Below are 17,263 nucleotides of genomic sequence, written 5' to 3' on the forward strand. Positions count from 1 at the left end.
GTGCTGTAGGTAAGTTCTCCTCCCCTCCCAGTGGCCAAAGTCCCACCAGCACCATACCCAGGGGCTTTAAGCAGGGTTCCCAAGACGCAGAGATCTTTTGCAAGTCCCATGCCCTCCACAAAATGCTGATCTTGGGGGATGCGATGCTCTGCAATAGCCCAGCGCTTGCAGGAGACCTTCTTGGGTCTGCAGCTCCCTCTTGTCAATCAAAGCCCACCACTTTCCACCCCCTGCCCGCTCCGGTGCTGAACAGCCTCCAGCAGTGGTCAGATCTTCTGGCGCTTGGCGAAGTGCTGGCCTGGCATGCTCACTAATTACTCACTGGAGTGATAAGGAAAGAGGGGGCACCATCCCCAGTGCCACCAGTGCTGAGCTGGGCTGGGAAGGGCCTCGCTACCTCCTTGTCCAAACACAGAGGCCAACGCTTGGCCTCTCCCTGTGGCCATGACTCTCAGGTCGAGCCCTGCTCCCAATGTGGTGCCGCTGAAGGACCCACAACATTTTGCAGGGTGGGAGAGCAGGACGCAGGGGACAGCCAGAGTGTCCCATGCACTTAAGATGATGGATGAGACAAGTGCAAACGAGCTGCCTAATCTCGCCTCCGGCTCCTTGTCGGCCGGAGGAGGTTTGGCGCAGGGTGGCATCGCCATGGCAGAGCTTCCCCCGTGCCTGCCCACGGCCATCCAGTCTCCATTACAGGAATACTGATTTCACTCTGCCAATGAAAGATAATGTCTCCCGAGGAAAATTAATTAAAAGGGCGGGGGGGGAAGCAACAAAACAAAAAGAACCCTTCGCGCTACAATAGCACTTGCAGTTAGGAACAAAACGGGGCAGAAAGCTCCTGAAGCTTGACTTTGGGCAGGAAGAAAAGGCCCTCCCCGTGAGCCCTGGGTGTCTGTAGGCACAAGCACGGCGGCTGCTGTCTTCGCTTTACGTCAGAGTATTAATGCTGTTGTTTCGCCCCTGGTATCAACAGAGCTCGCCTGGTAGGTGGGTGGGGTATTGGGATTTATATTGTAGAGAAATTCAGGAAGGCTTCTGTCTTTTTTTTTTTTCTTTTTCCCTCCTCCCTACAAAGCTTTTGAAAGTCCACTGGGGACCCCTAATGTTCATCTGCTGCTGAAGCACACACTTCAAAGCCAGAGCTCCACAGCTTCTTTAGCCATCTATGGGTTTGATCATTCCGATGGGCTTTTATTATGGGCAGTAACACTCCCTTCCCCCTGCCAAAAGTCATCTTTCTGGGAAGTCTGAGAGCTCCTCAAAACATCTGGTAAAACAGCATTTCTGCAGTCAGAAAATATGCCAGCTGCATCAAACAGGGATGCCCCTGGAGATGCTTTGGGAGGCTGAAACCTTGGTGCCACCCACATAGGGTGTAGGATCCCTTCCTGCCCCAAGCGTGGTAGCAGACACATCTAAGATGTTCAACAGAAAAGTTTGCAGGAAAAACGGGGTTAGAAGTCAAGGTTGATGTAAAAGGCGTTGGGAGGAATAACCCTGTAGGGATTTTCAAGACCATCAGTGACAGATTGGCAGATTGGCTCATCCCTCCATAAACTCCCACTGCCTGGTTCCTATTCCCACACACTTCCCCATGACCATCTCACTTCCCCCCCCAAAAAAAGTCTCCACTGCCCATCTTCTAAGGCCCACACCCAGCTGGGTAGCCTCCATGACCAAAACCTACAGTTCCCCTGTTGCACTCAGCCAGGGCAAACGGGGAATTGCTGCTTTCATGGGGTTTTGCCCCATTTTCCCAGTGCCTCTGCTGGCGGGGCCAAGCAGGACACACAAATACCTCCACCGCAGCCTCGTTTAGGGGAGTTTTTATCCCAAATCCCTGGGGTCAGCTTTCCTCCCTCTTCTTGCAGGAATTTCCAAGACCGGTATTATTATCATTGTAATTTTTTCCCCGCAGCCAAAGTCAACAGCGTGGCCAGTTACTGGGAGCAGGCAGCCACACCAAACCCACCTGAAACTCTGGGCAGAAAAATGTTAGAAATGCAGTTGGAGTAAGTCACCCTCCTCTCTTTTGCGCTTCCATCCCCACATCCAAGTAAATCAGAAAAATCCGTGCTTTCTAAGTGGCTCCTAACATAATGAAAGTCAATTAAAGTGATGAAAACGGAGCTGATAACTGCAGGTTTTCATCACCGACTCCGTGCTAAATGTCTGTTCTGTGTGGTTTGTGAGGAAGTAAGGGTGCATGGAGAGGAAAGGATGGGGTTTTTTAAAGCAGTTAAATTGCCTCTAATTAGCAACACAACTGTAGTCAAAACATAATGTGAGGATAATAAATTGATATTTGCATAATGGAAATGCTACCAAAATGTACTTCAAATAAGCTGAATTAGATTATAATTAGAGCTGTGTTTTGGGAAAGAAAATCCTTCTAATTGCCTGCATAAAGGCAGTGCCAAGGAGGAGAGGGCTGGCAGCTGCCGAGGAGGTCCAGCTGGCGCCGTGCGGGACAAGTGCCCTGTGACCAGGGGCTGTTCCCTGGGGGAGAACAGGGTGCCCCCACCCAGTTCGGGAGCCAGCACAGCCCCGGCAAGGCAGGTCGGTGGAGAAAAAGGGGAAAAGGTAAGAGGAATGTGAATGCATGCACCCTCGGCCATCCGCTGCAAAATTGTGTTACATGGGATTGGACCCAAAGAAAATGCGGGGGAAAATCATACGGGCAGCAATTGGGGTGGGAGACGTGTGTGTCTCGGGGGAGGTGGTGCGAGGGTAAAAATGCAAAGGCTAATTCTGTAAATTGCATGAATCTCTTCTTGGTGAAGTCTCAGCACTGCATTGAGTTGCAAGAGCCTCCTCCTGCTGCGGTTTGATAACCGGCTTTATTAAATCAACAGGTTTTTGTTTTTTTCCTGTTGAAATGTATGCAAGGTTGCTCGTGATTTGTTGTCCAGCTCTTATTACTCCTTATTAGAAAAGAGGCCACCTGGAAAGCATTGGATGACAAGTCACTCGCTCCTTCTATGAGACCATGTGTACCAATAAGGAAACTGCAGCTGAGGTAAAGGGAAAATGTCATATTCCAAAACAGCTTTTTTGAGAAAGTGAAACAAAGAACCAGCAAATGAGTAACGTGCTGATATTACGCCTTGTAGCTGTGGAGCTTCACGGTTGGTGTTAATCCCCTTTTTGGTGCTGGGCAATGACACGGTTCAGGAGGGAAAATTGAGCATAAAAACCTGCTCGCTCACTTTGACTGGGAGACAGAAAAAGGTGATTTCTGAAGTCCTCTGAAATGCAATGACCCTGCCCGCCAGGCCCCTGGCATACTCACTATTCAAATACCCAGGTTAGTATGCCTGGTGCTCGCTGGGGTGGTGCTATACCCAAACCCGGGCTGCTAACAGCGTCACCCCAGACCCGGTGGCAATAGGAAAGGGATGTGAATTTGGACATCACCAGTTGGAGGAGGTGTACAGCAGGGCATGGTTCTCCCCAGCCGTGCTTGAATGTCCCTCTGACACTGACTGCTGTGGTTGAGGAGGATGGAGAAAACAAGGAGGATGAGTTTGGGGGTAAGGGAAAGGCAGCAGACACCACGAGTCTGGGTTTCAGTGGAGCTTTTGTCACAGCTCCTCACACCATTTGCCTGGTGGGTGCTGTTTTGTGGGGACAAATACAAAGTTTTCCTGCCCACAGACACAAACAGGAGGGTACCACAGACCTGAAAAGGATGTCCAGTGCACTTAACTGGTAAGTCTCTCTGTACGCGAGACATATGGCATAGGTCCAGTTTCCAAGTCAGGAGCTACAGTTCATGCGTGTTTACTGTATGAGGAAAAAAAGTGGGTATGAGACATGATGCAGCGCTAGCCTCGTGTCAAGGGAAATGTTTCCCTGCCTTCAAAGGGTCCTGGCTCAGGGCCTCAGTCCGCAACCACTGCAGAGGCCATGGAAATAAGCTCCTTTTTGAGTTGGCAAACGCTGTCTTGCTTTCCTGCTTGAGGGGGAGGGAAGAGAGAAACTCGCCTGGTGCTCTGCTCTGCTCTGCTGCGGGTTTTGTGGTACCAGATTTAATAAAGAGATGCGTGGGAGGGAGCGCAGAAGGGAAAGAGAAAGGAGGAAAGCGGGCGGGGGGGGAGCAGGCGGCTGCACGGCAAACAGAGACCAGCATCGGTCTGCAGCCGATGCTGCCAGGGACGAGCTGGGGGAGACAGAAGGACAGCCAGGCCTCAGGTCTCCTCCGCTTTGTCCTCTCCTCTTGGGAGCAAGACGCAGAGCTGGCCCCGAGGAGCTCAGCCTGGGGGATAATCAGGTAGAGCAGAGGCAAAGCCTGGCCATCCCTTGCTTAACATGTGGTCACCAGCCCCTGCCGGCCCCTGCCACGCTGGGTGCCAGCATATTGTGCCTGTGGGCTGCCCCCCAGGTGTTGCAGGCATCGCCCTAGAAAGATACTGAGGCTACCACGGCGGTCTCGGGCTCACCAGCATGGCCCCAGGCACCCGGGGGGAGCGCAGGACCTCACGTAATGCAACAAGTGAGCTGGATAATCACAGTTGGGAAAGAGGAAAGATTGCACACCAACAAAGGCAGCCCTAGGAAACAATTTTATTGCTAGCAAAACGCTGCGGATCTTTGTTTAGTGAGTGCACTTCCCGTGAAATGCAATTGCTCCCACTGTGGTTTTAAACCGAGATCACCCTGAATATGAAGGCAGTTTCCATTAAATTGAATTATTTTTCCCCCAAACTGGCATGGCAGTGGTAATGCTGATAAGGAACGATAGTTATTAACTGAGGACATTATTTATATTTTCTATTAAATCACTGTCATTTCTATTACAAATGACACCATGCATGCATGTCATGCTGATTTACAGCGATAAAGTCTCAGTCTTGATCATGTATTGCAATGCATAAGCAGAGCATGAAATACACACAGCACAAATGCACAAGCAACACCACATCAAGCCCAGATCAATATTTGTATCTAACTTAGTATTAGCGGCTGAGTTGGTGCAACACTAGTGGTGCTTTTCCAATACCGTTCATCTGCCCATGATCAGTGTAACCCTGAAGGCTACTTGCCTCCACCACCCCACCTTTCCAGCGCTGTTCAGAAGTGGTGAGTAACCGTGTAGATCCAGTGCAAAGCAAAAGTCATGTCAGATGAATGATTCGGATGCAGAAGAAGGCAACATTGGACGAGCATCGGTGTTGCAGTGATCATTCAGGGAAGGTTTCTGCTCTTGAGGATGTTTTCCAAAAGTTGCTGAGCTTCTTGGAGCCCGTGGGCTGCTGCCACACTGAGGAGTTTCTCCACTTCCCTGGAGGACATGAAACCTTAATTAAGAAAATCTAGGAGGTTTGATTCATTCCTTGCTAAATTTTATTTATGCAGGCTTTTATAAGAGGACCACAGCTACTGGATCTGAAAGCATCTGTAACGTTAACTCTCCACTATTCAGAAAATGATCTGATTTTCTTTCTGCTTTTCCCTGTGGTCTGAGCATGTATGTTTTGGGTTTGGTAATTTTCTCATCTTAGTTGAAGTAGAGATGGACATACTTCTTTTACCATTCAGTACGTGAGTCTGCCTGATCGTGCGACATGCAGCAGAGATTGAAACGAAATGCGCTAGCTTCAACTCACAGAGTTTGCCCAAACATTGCATTTTTAGTTTCCGTTAGCCTAAGACTGCTCTCTCCAACCTCGATTTTAATTTTCAGACTTGAAGTGTAAAAAAGTCAAAACAAAGCAGTACAAGAAAAAAAAGGACTGGGTTTCACTGTGATGGGAATTCATTGGTTGTTTCAGCTTCACTTAGCCCCAGGACAAGTCACCACAGCGAACGTACAAAGCACAAGGCAAGTTTTCTTTGGCTGTGGGCCTTGCTGGGAACACTGGTGTGCAGTGTGCGCAGGCACGACGGGGAGAGAAATGTGTCCCAGACAGTTTCGACCCAACCTCTGGGCAGTCAACAGGAAACGTCTCATTGACCTCGCAGGACAGGAAGGAGAGCATAAAGGGGGCTCCCCCAAAAAGACAGACAGGTCTCTGTAGTAGAAAATTCACATGTCACTTCAATAGTTCTTTCTATGCCAGTATGGGTCTTGTCCCTTGCCTTGTCTGGGAAATCACCAATGGAAATACATATGTTAACCTGACCACAGGCATTTTAGGTATTGTGTCACATAATTTTTTAAATCTTATTGGGCTAACTGGGTTTTTCAGATTTCTTGCTGCAGGAAGGGCTACGTTACCAACAATACAAGGAGAGGCTACTAGAAATGCTGCGGTAGCTTCATGCATGGAGTATCTACAGCATCAGGTTCACCCCCTCGGCAGGAGGAACTGGGAATGCAGCTATAATGGAAAGGAAGAAGAATGGCTCAGGTTACCCTTCTTCAAGTGCCACGGTCATGTTTCTGAGTGCCCCCACTGCCAGGTTGAAGGAGGAGTGGGGATGGCCCTGCTCCGCAGCCTGCCTACACGAGGGAAGAGAGAAGCAAAGGAAGCGGTAAGAGAAAGTACAAAAGAAGAAAACCTGAGTTTGAATGTTTTAAAGCGAGGTAAGAGCAAAGAAGGAAAAAGGTACATCTAAGTCAGTGTCCTGAAATGTGACACCTTTAAAATTTTCAGGCCCTGATTTGGGAAACATCTTTTTTCAGAAAGGTGCCAAGGCTTCAGCGTTTCTCTAAGTACAGGTGTCCTTAAAGATGCCTTCTTGATCCACAGCCCTTGCTGTCACAGGCACACGTATTTCAGCCCTAAAAATCCTGCAGCTTGATGCTGTTCTATACCTTGAGCAGACACAGAGGAAGTATCCAACATGCCTTGCCTCTCCCCTCACTTTTTGGGTAGTGAAGTAACTTTCCTGGTCCTTCATCCTTCCCATTTCTCAGCAGGAGCCAGGAGAGTTCCACGGGATGCAGCCCAGGCTCCCACCGTGTGTGTAACCACTGTGGGTACCACAGCAAATGCTCACACCGGGCATGGCTGCCTCACTTATGTGGCAGAAACCTCTTGGGACCACATGCTGAGAGCAAGACATTAATAGGTGATCGTAACTTGATTTTCTGTTGCTTCAGCAGCTTCTGGCCCTCTCCCCTCCTGCGCCTGTGCATTCTTCCCGCTGCCCACCTGCGGCTCGAGCCTCCCCGAAAGGCTGTACAGCAGCGCCAGCAACCCTCTGCAGTCTTGCTGTCGAGATACTTACTTGCCTCCCACTGATTTAAAAAATAGCAATAGCCGGGGTAGGGGGGGAAATGGGAGAAAAGCATCCGACCCACAGCGAGAAGTCCGGAGCTCCTGGTCTCCCTGCTGCCGCCCTGTGCACATCCCTCCTGCCAGCTCAGGACAGCTCAGCGTGGCTCTCCCCCCAAAGCACCCCCGGCTCCTTTTCCTCCTCCCATGCCACCATAGCCTTTCCCCAGGAGAGGGCAATTTCCATGGCAGAAGCTTGGGGGTATTTTTGCGCCTCACCTGAACCAGTGCATGGCCATGTCCTCGCTTCTTTCCACTCCAGCTCCTGGGTGTGAGACAAGGTAGCAAAGCCATAGTTAGGACATAAAATACAGTGTCCGACCACATTTGTGCTTCTGGCTTATAGCCGTACGTGGCACCAAGTTAGCTGTGGCTTGGAGAAATGTTACCTTGCAAATACCTCTGTCCCAGGATGTGCTGGGCATTGGCGTACCCCAGGCGAGCATACACGTGAGCCACGTGGAAATGGAAGTCCTCGTAGCACAGCGGGATGTAGAGCAGGAGGAGGCCAGCGGTGATTACAGCTGCCAACTGTAAAAGAGAGGAGCAGTCGTGACGCAAGGAGAAAAAGCAACTGAGAACCAGCCACAGCAAATATTTCATCTGAGCTCTGAAGCCTCCCAAAGCTATTCCTCCCAGAGAAACGAGAGGAAAGGCTCACACAACCACAGAAAATCAAAGTTGCCTTTGATAGAGAGGCGGTTCCAGCACCCACTGAAGCAGGCAGAAAAGGTGCCACCGACTCCAGCAAGCAGTGGATCAGCTCCTGAGTTAATATACCCTTTAAGTTGTGCTACAGCAAAGGAAACTACAATCATTTCATTTTCTAGTGGTTCTCTTGAAGAAAAGAAAAAAAGAAAATCATAAGGCAGCATCAGGCTTTTACGAGCGATTCGTCAAGGAGGCTTGCCAGAAGGAGCCTCATTCCTAAGGCAGCAGGGTCCTTGTCCCACCACTGCCCACCACCCACTGCAGCATTGGCGTATGGAGGTGGACTCTCCCTTTGTGGACGTCCCTGGCTCATAAACCTTTCCATCCCATGTTACAGGGAGGACACGTCGCCAATGTGCACACCTGACAGGAGAATAACCTTGGGTCTGAAACTCTTCTTGTACCCAAGGTATAAATCAGCAAAAAGCCTGATATACTGCACCAGCAGAGGAAAAAAAAAAGATGAGAGACCAGAACTGGGCTGTTTGCTTTTTGATGCCAAATTGAATTCTCTTTGTGCAATGAGCCAGCTTCCAGGGAGAGGAGCTGGCAACTTCAGCAACCACATCTTGGCAGGGTCAGGGACTCCTGGCTGGGGAGAGAAGAGCAGGGTTAAGAAAAGGCTGTAGGAGCCCCAGGTGAGCCTCCTGCCCACACAATTTACCAGGAACCCTCATTCTCCCCATGGGGAAAAGCAGCATGTCTTGCCAATGGCATCAGCACTGCAGAAAGTAAAACCCTTCGTACTCCATGGGGAGACAGAGGCCGGGTACAGCCCCTGGTGGAAGACCTGGGTCTTGGAAAATAAGACCGGAGGCAAGTGCTGATCAGGTTTCCCTGTACTGAGAGGAACCACACCGATGGTGCATGATCCAGAGGAGACTGCTAATACGTCATCCTTCAGCTCTGCAGTTTTGGTGCAAGCAATGTTGGACTCTTGGGTCTGATGTTCATGGGCATGTGCCGAAGCACCTGCAGGCTCCCTGCATGCCACTGTCCCTCTCTTGCAGATGCAGGAGCAGAGCACATATGAGCAGCTCCATTTCAATGACCAAGTCAGAAACCAGTCCCAAGACCCGTCCAGGTGACCGTGGCTGTCGCAGAACAAGCGTACTCTTTCATCTGGGCATAATTTATTGCTACAGGTACTTGGGAGTAGTGGCTATAGCATGTATGTGGGTTTGTCACCATGCCACGCTCAGAACAAGCCAACGGGACAAGAAGCAGCTGGAAAGGATGACAAGACACAAGAACTTTAACAGCCAGGGGCTCTCAGGCCACTGTGGATGGTTTGATGCGACTGATACAGATGGGTGCAAAAACCAACTCCCCCTTATTTTTTTGGGGGGGGTTATGGCACGTGAGATATGTACAGACCATTGCAAAGAAAATGGTGCATTTGGGTCCTGACTTGCTTCTCGGCTGTCTGGAGAGCTTGAGGGCAGAAATGGTGTGGGTCTGGCATTTCCTCACTGTTTTGTGGGGGCTCCTGCACTCCCACATACCACAATCAGCTGTGGCCACCAACCACGGGAGGCAGCAGGTTGCCAAGAGCTTGTTATCTCCTAATTGGGACCAAGGTCCTGGTTCAAGCCCATCTCTAATTGGGATTAGTGAATGCTGAGGATTAAATGAGCCTAGTTAGCTAATTAGGCTAAGTAGATAAAACAGGTAAGCAATAATGACATGCAAATGCCCCAGCATTTGATTTTTCTGGCTGATGAGCTTAGGGATGTAGGAAATTTTGCTGTTCTTTTTGAGACCCCTGTTCAGCCTGTGTGATGCTGTTGCTCAGACGGGGATGATTCCCAGATGTTTTGACAAAACCAGCTCTCCTGTAACACCATGGGGACCTGCGGGACCTAAAAGCACTGATGGGTATGTAAATCCCTGTTTGCCAATGGCAAGTCTAAGAGGAAATGCAAGTCAAAGACTGACTTGGTTACTGCTGAACGCTTTTGTTCTTATTTAAGTGGAGGAAATGACACTCCTGAAAAAAAATCATGACGGCTAGAAATATGGCAAGAAGTGCTCCTTGCTGGAGGAGCGTCTAGCTGTCACTGTGCTATTTTGTCACTGGTGCAGTGTCTGGGGCTGGGATATGTCAGAGAATGTTTCAGGTGGTTGCAGGAGATAGCGTGCACAATGCTGCAAGAGGCCATGGTGGTGCTTTTATGGGCATGGATCTGGGGGCTGCAAGATGCTCACAGCTGTGGCATCTCCTTTATGCTTCATGTGAGGCTGCCTGAAGTCTCGGGAAAGGAGTGGGAAATGTGGTGTTTGGGAGGAACTATTTCACAGAATGGTAGGGGTTGGAAGGGACCTCTGGAGATCGTCTAGTCCAACCCCCCTGCCAAAGCAGGTCCACCTAGAGCGGGTTGGACAGGAACACATTGCCCCGGTTTGAGACATGTCCAGGCAGGTTTTGCACATCTCCAGAGAAAGAGACTCCACCTCTCTGGGCAGCCTGTTCCACTGCTCTGTCACCCTCAAAGTAAAGTTTTTCCTTATGTTTGGATGGAACTTCTTGTGTTCCAGTTTGTGCCTGCTGCCTGTTGCTGGGCATCATTGAAAAGAGTGTGACCCCACCCTCTTGACACACATCCTTTAGATATTTGATGTTTAGATATTGATTTTAGATATTGACGAAGCATTGATGAAATCCCCTCTCAGTTTTCTATTCTCCAGGCTAAACAGACCAGGGTCTCTCAGCCTTTCCTCATGAGAGGTGCTCCAGTCCCTTGATCATCTTTGTAGCCCTCTGCTGGACTCTCTCCAGTAGTTTCTTGTCTTTCTTGAATTGGAGAGCCCAGAACACTACACGTAACGGCGAACAAATGACTGACTATTTCTAAATGAAAGGGGAAAGGATGTGGTGGGAAACGTGCTGCAGGTCACCAGGGAAACCTCTACAGCCAGGCTGCGACCATGCATCACTCCCTCAGGGGTACATCCAAGCATGAATGGTCCCTGCAGGACACCACCTCTCCATGGCAGTGTCCATGACGATCAGCCATCCACTGCTGGCAGCTCCTGCTCTCACTGCTACTGCGACGCTGTGCCTGGCTCCTGCAAGGCTGGTGGCCCAGGAACTGCTGGATGTCCCCTTTTTGTCCCAGGCTGGTTTTTGCAGGGGGGCTTTCAGCTTTTTGCAGTTGCATAGGCACTGCCAGATGTGGCAAGTGAGACACTTCACAGGTAGTTTTTTTAGAAACGGCCCACTGAGCATCCCTGTTGTGGTTTAACCCCAGCCAGCAACTCGGACCATGCAGCCACTCGGTGACTCCCCCTCTCCCCTCAGTAGGGTAGGGAGAAGAGGGAGAAAACAGGAGTTGGGGGGGGGAAACTCATGAGTTGAGATAAAGACAGTTTAATAGAACAGTAAGGGAAGAGGAAAATAACAATAATAATGATGGTAAAAGAATATACAAAATAAAGTGATACAACAAAATTTGCTCTTACCACCCGATGATGTCCAGTCTGTCCTGAGCAATAATCATGGAATTCTGCCCCCCACCCCTCGCCAACCCCCACATATATACTGAGCATTATGATTAACTCTATCCCAGCTGAAATCAGGGCAATCCCTGATCTGAATTTTAGGTTTTGTGGGGTTTTTTTTTCTATTTTCTTTTCCTAAGCTTTCCTAAAGCATGAGGAAGACCGAGGCCTAAGCATGGCAAAAAGCAGGTGCACAAAGTGCTGGAGTGCACTGATCCCAGCTCTGGGAGATGGCACCATAAAGAGTCCTCGCTTGGCTGCCCACCTACATCTGAAGAGGCATCTAAAAGCTCGCAGCTAGTCCCACAGCAAGCAGAGCCGTTAGCACACGTTTTCATCATTAGTTAGCAAAAATATTCCTTTGCTCTCTGCTGTGGCTACATGTCTTCAGGTAAATGTTGTGCTGCTTCAAATGTCTTCATGACCAAGAGAGAGGGGAAACATAATGATGTTTCTCAAGAAGCAGCTGCTGATGGAGGAGGGGCACCCTGAAGTGAGATCTCCCTGCAGGAGGGATGGAGGACGGAGATGTAGTCCCCTGGGCTTCCTCCAGGCTGGTTGTCCGCAGCCCCTCACCTTCATGGCTGGCACCAGGTACTGAAGGTGCAGGGGTTCTTGAAACCAAGAGCTCCTCGGAGACCCTAGCTGGGAAACCAGCATTAGTCTACCTCAAACGCAGAAACGTGGGGAGCTTGTTGCATTGCCACACACAGCAGTGGGAAGTGGACCACTGGTCTGAAACCACCTTCATAGTCTTGGGGGGAGCTCTTGGTTGCTCATACCACCCTTTTGTTGCATTGTGACTCATTTGGAAACTACTTTGCATGCTTCAGACCCTGCATCATTGGGGCTGCTCTAAAGCAAGAGGAAGCTCAGGGGTATTGGTGGGGCTACGCCAGCGGACCAGGCAGTGGGGAAGCCAAACCAGGCTCTGCATGCATATTTGAGCAACCTGGTTCCTACAGCAGCTTCAGTGTCTCGCCTGCACCATCACCCACACGCCAAAGCCAGGTGACCAAGAGCAATGCCGAAAAATCCCACCCACAATGACTGCATGGGAAGATGCCACGTTACTGTGTACTAGCAAAAGACCTTGCTCCCCAAACTCTGCATTGCAACAACTATCGGCAAGTCCTGCATTGATTGCATTCCCCATGCCAGTGAGCAGGAAGACCCAGGGACTCTGCAGAGGCTTCAGTAACGTTCAATCGGGTCTGGGCAAAGTCATGGTGCTGAGAAAGGCATCACATTTGGCATCACATGTGAGAAAACAGACTCACATTTGTGAGGCTATGCGCAAGCAGCTCCCTGTGGCTTCGACCCACCATGGCACCCGTGGTTTTTAGGGGCTGGCATCTCTTCCTTGTGTGCCCAACTGGCTGAGGGATCCAGGGCATCGTATAACACCCTGGTACCAGCACTCCCATCCCGAGCCCATCCCCACACTTACCTCCCACCTGCTCCATGCTGAGCCGGGGGGGTGGGGGTTCCCATCCCCTGGGGAAGGATTTACCCAGCAGGTATCAGCACTGCTCCTTCTCTCCCGTCGCTGCCGCACCGCAGGCTTCATGTCCCCCATCTCTCCCTCCTGCAGGAGGTCTGAGCGCCTCATTTTAACCCAGTCTGCTCCCCATCCCACCAGGCACCATTGCCACCCTGCCATAAGTCTTCCCCATCACCATCCCTTAGTTTTGCTCCTGATTTATGGTAGCAGTAGCCCAGCTGCTTCACTAAGATAAGAGGGATGGATACGCATCCCCCTCACAGAGTCATAGAAAAGGAGATGTTCCTGCTGAAAACCTTTCAAACCATTGATGTTTACCTCTCTGTGCTGAATATTTCTCTTTCTTCAGACTTCTCCCAGGTGTTGCAAGCCCCTAACCAGAAATGGTTGAATTTGACAAACCTGATGAAGTTTTTTCTTTCTGCTTTTCGCGTGAGAAGTGCTTCACAAGCAATGATAATGCTACCCACCACTGCAAATATACCTTGTATCTTGTTATTTCAATTGCATGGCCTCCACCAGCACGTGGAGGTCTGATGTGTTGGATTTTGGACAAATGTAAGAACGTGCAGGCCCAGCCCCAGGTAAGAAAATCAGAAAAGGTGCATGTTGTGGTTTAACCTCAGCTAGCAACTAAGACCACGCAGCCACTTGCTCACTTCCCCCACCTCCCAAATGGTAGGTAGAAGAGGGAGAAAAGGAGAAAAAGACCCCAAAACTCGTGGGTTTAAATAAGGACTGTTTAATAGAACAATAATGGAAAATGAAAATAGCAATAATAATAATGATTAAAAAAAAATATACAAAATAAAGTAATACAACACAAGTCACTTTCACCACCCGGGCACTGGTTGCCCAGGCCGTCCTGAGCAGTGATCGCAGATCCCTGCCCCCTGGTCAGCCCCCATTTATACACTGAGCATGATGTCTGTGGTATGGAATATGCCGTTGGCCAGCTTGTTCTGTCTATGCCCCCTCTCAGCTTCTATAGGAAGCTGAAAAAGTCCTTGACTAGTATAAACACCACCTAGCAACAACTAATACAATATGAATTATCGACATTCCTTTCATACTATCTGAAACATAGCAGCCACTAGAAAGAAAACTAGCTCTATCCTGGCTGAAACCGGGACAGTATAATGATATATAATCAGGGCATTATCAGAACATACAATACCCCCACAAAGTTCGACAGGATGGGATTTTATTTTTTTTTTAAGCTAGAAAAGAGCTTACTTGTTAAAGGCAGTGGTTTTATAGCTGTAAAATTATGCCTCTGTTCATCTGAGTAACTCTACCTAGATACTTTCAAACACTAAATTCCATTTTGCCTTCTCATCTAAGAAAACATCTCTTTTGAACACGAGATTCCTAACGCATGTTACCTTTCCCGCTCTGAAGTACTAGCAGAGGATCCTAACTAGGTGGTTGTCAGACAAGGTCCATCTCGTGCAATGGGCTGACCTTGCCTGGTTGCCTGACAGCAAAAAACAAAATGTTTTTCTTTCCAATTTTATAGCAAGATAACCATCGTGCTTTGGTATTAAAGGCAACCCCACCCCCAAAGAACAAGGATATCTCTTTGGTGGTGATGACTCAGCCTAAAAACCTTGCTGAAAAGGAAATCCTTCATACTTTTGTATTTTATTTCTTATGTTATGCTGCCACCATTGGACCAATTTCATTTGCTCAGTCACACAGTTGAAGAGATCCATCTTTATGCCCCTGGCCAAAGTGTGAACTATTTTCACAGTATATCAAATTTGATTGGACATTAATGGTCGTACTGCAGGATCAATTGCTTCCAACTGCAAACCTCTACATTAAGGAAATGAAAATAACTCAGAAATTTCTAAAACGAGTCCAAAGCGGAAGGACCTTCACTGCAGCAAAGAGCAAGGAAGAGTTGAAAGAAGGTGAGAAGCCTAATATCTACTTACACTTTTTTTTTTTTAAACTACAATTATTAGAATTTAAAGATAAAGAAGAAAAAAAAAAAACCTCTCAGGGAGTCATTCTTCTTGGGAGTGAGCCACCCTATAGCTGCAATTCCAAATTTTGGCAGAAGTGAGCTCCTGAGTTATTCTTCTTGTTGTTTGTAAAAGCGTATTGGTAATAGTTATATTTGTACTGACACCTTGCCTAGCTCCGTGAAGTCGTTACTTTTCTCAGTATAAAAAAGACCCTGGAGCTTGAAGTTCTTTGTTGCAGATGACTAAAAATGAGAACATGTTATTATTAATTATGCGTTATTCAGTGAGGGCTATGCCGCCTGTGTTACAAGCAAGGTGCAGTACAGGGTCTCATTCCAGTTGTGAGCTTGAGTCACTCCTCTACCAACATCAACTTACAACAGGAGGAAGAAGCAAACCAGGTTGTCAATCTAGAAACAAGCAACGGCTGTAGTACCTGTCTCCTACCAACAAAGAAGAATTGGATCCCTTGTATCTGCAACACCTTTGGCAAGGAAAATGCAAGACCCCCAGTGAATTTTCTCTCTGCTCTTCCAAGGGGCAGATGGCATTTCTATTCTCTTTTGTCTTTCAACAGAACAAGTTGTGAAGAACCATTTCCAGCTCTGGTGAAGGAGCATTTTGATCGAAAACCTGGAACTAGCCACGTTCAGGAATTCTTCCCAATTGTTTTGCACATAAAAGATTTCTCTAATCACACGGTTTCTCTTTCCCTCTTTGCTGTATTGCTGTGGTCAGGGCTAGAAGCGCGCAGATACTCCAATTGAAAAGTGGATGTCACGTGCTGGAAGAAGAACAGGTGGCTGTGAGTATAAAGAGGCACTAGGACAAAGTCACTGCCTGGGAGAGCTGGTGACTAGACTGAAGTCCCACAGAGAAAAGAAAGGATTTTCTTTTCAAAGAATTGCACTGAAAGCCAGATGTGAAACACTGTGCTCATCCTTTTTCATTTGATTTTTAATGTTTGCTACTCTTTGTTCCAAATTAACTTAAACCATTTAGTACACAGACTGATTGAAGAAACACATAATTCTTGAAAGAATTATATAATATTGAAAGAATGAACCAAAATAAGACACACTTACAGCACGCTGCCAGTTCAAACCAAACACTACGACTCCACCACCTCGGGCGCAGACTGTTTACAATCCATGCTTAGTCTAGGAGTGATGGTGGGTTAAACAACAAGGAGCAATTAGCCCAAAAGGTTTTTCCAGGTTGTTTTCTTCGGAAAAGAAATTGGTATAACTGAAGTGTTGCAACTGGTACAAGCCTATTTAATTGCAATGTCCCCTGGGCGTACGTATCACAGGGCAAATTAGATCCACCCTGAGAGTTCCCCAACTCAAAAACAGTTGGAGTAGGTACTTGCATATGGCACTAGCACAACACAAAATATCAAGTAAATATTCTTGTTACTATACTGAATGGAGCTCAAATATGGGTAACAGGGAGAACCAAGGCACACAGCAACAAATAAGTGGAGAAGGGTAAGTTTCTGCGTGAGGTGATGGGAAGAACGAGGGTAAGGACTTCTGGTTGGGACCATCTCTGGCAGACACTCATTTCATTTTGCCTAACTAGCTCTAGCTTCCTTTCACAGCTGGCTAAACAAGAACAAGATAAAAATATATTCAAACTAGTCACTATGACACTATTAATAGCTGATATAAGTGCAAACAATGAACACCAGTGTAGATATGAGGGCAGTTCAAGTCTCCCCGCAATCAGTATACATGTGTTATCTGCAGATCTATTAGAGAGACATGCGAAGCTGTTTCCAGATTCCAGATTAACAAATGTATCTGTTAAACCAAACAGTTGCATTCATTCATCACTATGCACAACACAACAGTGCAACTGGAGAGGATGTGATTTTTCCTGAACCCAAATACCGCAGCTGGCAGAGAGACCCAACCGAGCAGAACCCTGTTACTCCACAGAGGACCTGCAAAAGGGCAGCAGGGAAGCCCTCTGCAAGGGGGAAGGACCCCAGGGGCAAATACAAGCCATACTGTAATGGATCTCACCACAAAAATAGAGCTCAAATGCATATAAGTGGTGGTTACAGGCTAAAAACTGTCTCTGCTTAGCTGTCACCTAAAAAAACTATTTCCTCAAATACCTTCTCCTCTGTGGCTTTGAAGTTTGCCAGATATTCAACTTTGTATCCCAGGAATACCGTGGCAGGGCTGAGCACGTAGGCGTGTGTTTCTCACATAAAAACTCCTTCAGGATCCAGAAACTGCAAAGTTCCCTGAGGGATGTGATACAAAGAGCTTTCTGGGAGTGCTTCATCCGTTAGTCTAATAATGAAAGTGATCTCCATCACTTCTGCAGAAACT

The sequence above is a fragment of the Numenius arquata genome, chromosome 5 (genome assembly GCF_964106895.1).
Source record: "Numenius arquata chromosome 5, bNumArq3.hap1.1, whole genome shotgun sequence".
NCBI lineage: Eukaryota > Metazoa > Chordata > Aves > Charadriiformes > Scolopacidae > Numenius > Numenius arquata.